Genomic DNA, 5,000 nt, shown 5'->3' on the forward strand with positions numbered 1-5,000 from the left:
CACATCTAACAGCTGAGACGGAGTTTTGAAACACGGGAGAGAAAAAAAGAAAGGCTCGTCCGTTATTGCGAATGCTTAAAGTGATGCAATACCTTGGCTTTAGTGCCTTTCTTCTAGACAGGGATCGTGCGCGTGTCTTCCACTTCGAAGGGAACTGACCACGAATCGAATCGAGCGTTGTTGGCAGAACTCAGCGGAGCACAGACGCTGCAACTCGCAATTCTCCAAAGTGGGGTCACTTTTCAAAACAACAACGATCGACAATCGATCGTCAAGCTCGAAAGAACATGACGTTGCGTGTGGCGCCCCTTTTGCCGAAATCCTCCCAAGCTTAATAATGGTTTGTTATTTGGTCACCTGGCCACCGTTGGCCACACTTAATTAAAACGGCAAACAATCGCCAGCCACAGCAGCACCATTCCATTCTACACGCTTTCGATCGCATTTGATCGTACACGGCCACCGATGCGAGTGTACTGTTGTTGGCATGATCTTCTTCTTCTTCTGCCTTCCTTTTCTTACCCTTCCCGCTCCTCCTAGTTGTTCACATTTGAACGGCTTCGGTATGGTTATGGCACGGTAAAAGCTAAATCCGTCTGCCTATCCGACCGATAGGAGTGAACCGTGGCAGGAAGGAACCGCAGTGGCCGCCCGAAGAGACAGGCGGTTGTCTGACAAACATACCAAATCCCACCGTCCGTCCACCAAAATGGACATGACATTTTTGCGCAATCGAAACCGGTTGCACACACACACACACGGACACAAACGCGTACGCGTCATGCTAGTGGCCGGCGGCCATGAACAGCGTCGATGAGGCGATCGATGCGGGGTTCTCCGAGCACCTTTTGCGATGGCGGCATCGCGATGGAATTGGCAAACAAGCTGTTCCCTCACTCGTTCGCTCACTCATTCGCTCGCACAGATATTGCATGAAGTTTTGCTGCAAATATTCCGCTCTGCGATTCTGTTGCCTGCGATGCGTGGCTTTGCTGCTGCAGCTGCAGCTGTGGATGAATATAGCTTATCCGTATCGCGCGTGATCGCTTTCGACGTAGAAGCATACCGAGTGCAATGCTTCCAGCTTCCAGGCTAGCGCTCTCTGATCACTCTCGGATCGCTTCTGTGACCTCACGACTTCAAGAAGGTTCCCGTGTGTAGGTTGAGAGGGGGAGTTGTTCCCTCGATTTTTTCTCAATCTTCTTCTTTTTTTTTTTTTGATGCTACCCCGAGCCCGAAATGGAACAGGGTCAGCGAGTCGCCACATCGCATTCGAGCGATGAGAGAGCACGCGCGATGGAAGCTAACATCAGCTTCTAACGCACCCTTCGCATGATGGGCCTCGCTTCTCTATTCCCAGCGACGTGCGCGGGCGCCCATTAACCATGGATTGCGCTCCGAACAATGACTGCGCCGTGCACTAACACACACACACACACACACACACACACACACACACAGGCAGGCATGTACGCTACTCTTACAGACGATTCCCAAGTGATTCTTGACTCTTGTTGGGATGTTGCTTAGAGAGCTAAGGCTAGAAGCTCGACTGGACACACATCCGGTGTGGTTGTCGGTGGCACCCCTGACAGAATTCCAATGAAATTGTCACCTAATGGAGCTGCGTCATGCACACACACACACACCCTGGCTATGCATTGTTGAGAGCTTAATGGTGCATGAATCACTCAGAACGATGGCCGCATCGCCTGGCCATCCATCAGCTCCAGTGGCAGTGGTAGAGACTAAGGAAGGAATGAATAATCATCCCTCACCCTCTTGCCCGCTGTCACGCTGTCCGAAATATCAAAGTTTTCGTACAATATCTCACTTCTCCCTCCGTTTGACAAATCTTTCTCCAACTCCCACACGCGTGCTTTGCGAGGCCACACGAGATGACGTCAACTCAACGCGCAAATTTCCGGCCAAACAACATTTCACCCGTACCCCGGCTACGATGTGCCCGTAAGCGCTTCCCTGGCAAAAGCATTCCCGCATCACCGCAACAACGACGACGACGGCGACGACGATTGCGATTCTCCCGCTGGTGTGCTGGAGCACCCGGGCCCCATCCCGGTGCTGTTTGCGCTGCGCTGGCGAAGAAAGTGGGACGAACGAAGTCTTTTGAATGATCCCAAGCGACGAACCCCCGTTACGCGCCCGTTGGCGTAGGCCCCGAGTGTGTGTGTGCGCTTTTTGGGCGTTATTTAGATACGATAGATTTTAGAAGATTTTTCGCCCGAATTTCACCCCTCGAGATGCTGCTTGAGGTTCGATTTTCAACGAAGATGCTGTTGGTGCGATGATGCGCACAAGAGAGTCGCTTTCGATCGGCTCTTCGGAAGCGGATGCTGGCCATCATCAATCATACGCCATCGCTGGGGTCCAGTGGTCCGGGTCCGGGTGCGGGTCCCGGGATCCCGGGAATCATAATGCATTTTCTCGCGCTGAAGCATTATCACAATACACCCTCTCTCGGTTCGTTCGATCGTCCGGTGGCGGCTTCGACTGTGGACGCGGCCACGGCAACAGAAAACCGGTTTGCCATTAAAGCATTCTTCAGGGACGCCCGGTGAGGGGAGGAGGAATCGAGGCAAGAGAGCAAAAAACCTGGCGAACGCGATCACGGCACTGTCCACGCCATAAAATGCACCCAACGCGCGCGGCAATTCGCGTCGCGTTCTGTACCGCAGCCGTTCCGCGAACCTCCGCGGAACACCCGCGGTTCGCGTCCAGGCCGCCTGGAACAAACGGGTTCTTGGGACCCTGTGTGTTAAGTGGCCCTCTCTGGAGTATGCAAAAATAGCTTTTCAACCTCCAGCCTCCAGCAAGCTCGCAAGCCTACGCGCGTATGTCCAGAAACTCTTTCGCCAAATCGTTCTTCGTAGTCGTAGGAATTATGTGTGGCCAGGTACCGAGGCTTGCTTGGATCGTGATCGAAAACTCAACGATCGCTTCGTCGTCGTCGTCGTCGTCGTCGTCGAGCCTCTGGAAGATGAATGTGATGGAACATTATATAATTAAAGTAAAAGAGAGAGAGACAGACTTGAAGCCCTCACGCCTTTGATGTGGCCAACAACACCCCCACCACGAAGAAGGTGGATAAAAAAAATGGCAGAAGGGGCAACTAAAGCTGTCATTTTATCTGACAAAAGTCATCATTATTCAGACCATCAATCATCTGTCGTGTCGCGTTCTAGTTCGCACGAGTTGCGTTCATGAATCCCTCCACCACCACCCCCTCCCACCCCCCTTGGCCCGCTCGATCATGACTGGAGGATCAAACCACTCGGGAAAAGGTCCCGGACAAAAAATAAAAACCTGTTGCTGATTGTTCTTAATTCATTCGCGATCCCGCGCGCTGCCAATTAATGGCCAACACTGGGACGGAAATGGCAAGCAAATCTAGAACTTAATCCACCCAGACACTCGACAGTGCCCTGCGTTGAACTTCTCCTTTCCCCTTTGCCCGTTACCATTCCCGTCAAGTGGACGACTGGCTACGGATGACGATGACGGCGATGTTGGCTTTGCGAGGACAGAATACTTACGTCTGCAATGCTCGCGGTACGCCCACGATCGCGGATCGCCCACGGGTGCTACCAGATGAGGAAACTGGTCACCTCGAGCCTACACTACAACTACACACACACACACACAGACAAGCGGAGGCCAGCGAACGAACGCAGACGCAACGGAACGCAGACAAGACGCAGAGAATCACGCCAAAGTCGCCACCCAAAGCCGCGCCGCTCTCGCGCTTCACGACCGCTGCACGACCGCGCACCCCTCACGTTTCACTCAAGGTTGTCGCCCTGATCGCGAGCCGCCCGATCTCTGTGCTCCGTTTGATGGTGTGGGTTGATGCGTTACTACCTTTTGGTTGAAGGTGGCGTGGTGGACGTTGCAAACGCAACACTTTACGACAGCCTGCGACTTGCCTACTCAGTACTGGACAACGCTTTACTTAGCTTATTTATGACCCCCTTTGGGATTCCTTCAAGAGCTGAAATGCGGAAGGAAGACCGATCGATTGTCACTGAGTGAACAGTAACCGTTTGTTTGATGGTCAAGTGATCGCATCATCTTGGGCGATCGCAGCTGAGAAAAACACAATAACGCGAAGGTAAAAAAATTGCAGCAACACCCACACAAACACATTGTCGATTGTGCAGATCGTTTCCAACCTTTGCTCCATTGCGAGCTCATCTTTACATAAGACCTCATCCGTTGGAAATCTTTTAAAGGGCTGATCGTTTCATCTCACTTGATCATTGCAGTGGAGTGTATCAGACTTAAAGATATTGCTTACCTTGCTAACGGAATGCGATGAACACGCTTGCGACTATCACGGAACAGATGTTTCGCCGTTCTATACGATGGATTGATCAATGATCCATCCACAAAACGGCTGTTACGGCTCCCAATAGAATGTGGACCTTCGCCTGCAAACGCTCACCAGCGCAACGCAAACTCACAATTGTTTTTTTCCCCTTTTTTCTTTTGCCTTTTACCTCCGTTGCAGAGAGTTATTGTTTCACTTTTACATTCACTTTTGCCCGCTGCACTGGCCACTGTGACACGGGCGCACGCACACACACACACACACTGCGCCTAACGGGGGGTGATATGGTGGCGCGTATGGTTGTGGTTGGCACTTTCCGGGCTGGCGCTCGATCTGCTCGATCGCACCTCAGTGAATAGTAGCGAAGCGAAACAGCATTAAATTACGTGAACCGGAGTCAACACACCCTTTCACGTCTGCATCAACTCTTCCTCGCCAAATCGCCAGCAGCAGTAGAAGTGGTCAGCTGTGAGTTTAAATCGAAACTTTGCACTCTGCACTTCGGGGGCCAATGGATCCAGTATCCAGTATCCTGTTGCGGAGGTCACGTCTTTCGCTTATTAATTCACAAAATCGATATAGCAAGTAGCACGGAATCACTCTTTTCTCACAATCTCATTGCATTGGGGCAACACTCTTCACTGGAAAGGGG

At 51.9% G+C, this 5,000-nt stretch overlaps 1 protein-coding gene across 1 annotated transcript in view; it reads right to left on the minus strand.

Annotated features, from left to right (window-relative positions):
* LOC125949891 (uncharacterized) overlaps positions 1-5,000 on the minus strand; it is a 10,192-nt gene that overhangs the window by 5,009 nt on the left and 183 nt on the right. Inside the window, exon 1 of the mRNA XM_049677333.1 lies at positions 4,316-5,000. This exon is cut by the window's right edge and continues 183 nt beyond it. The gene's annotated coding sequence lies outside the window, so the exon portion shown is untranslated. The remainder of the gene's footprint in view (positions 1-4,315) is intronic.

Source organism: Anopheles darlingi, chromosome 2, assembly GCF_943734745.1.
Source record: "Anopheles darlingi chromosome 2, idAnoDarlMG_H_01, whole genome shotgun sequence".
NCBI lineage: Eukaryota > Metazoa > Arthropoda > Insecta > Diptera > Culicidae > Anopheles > Anopheles darlingi.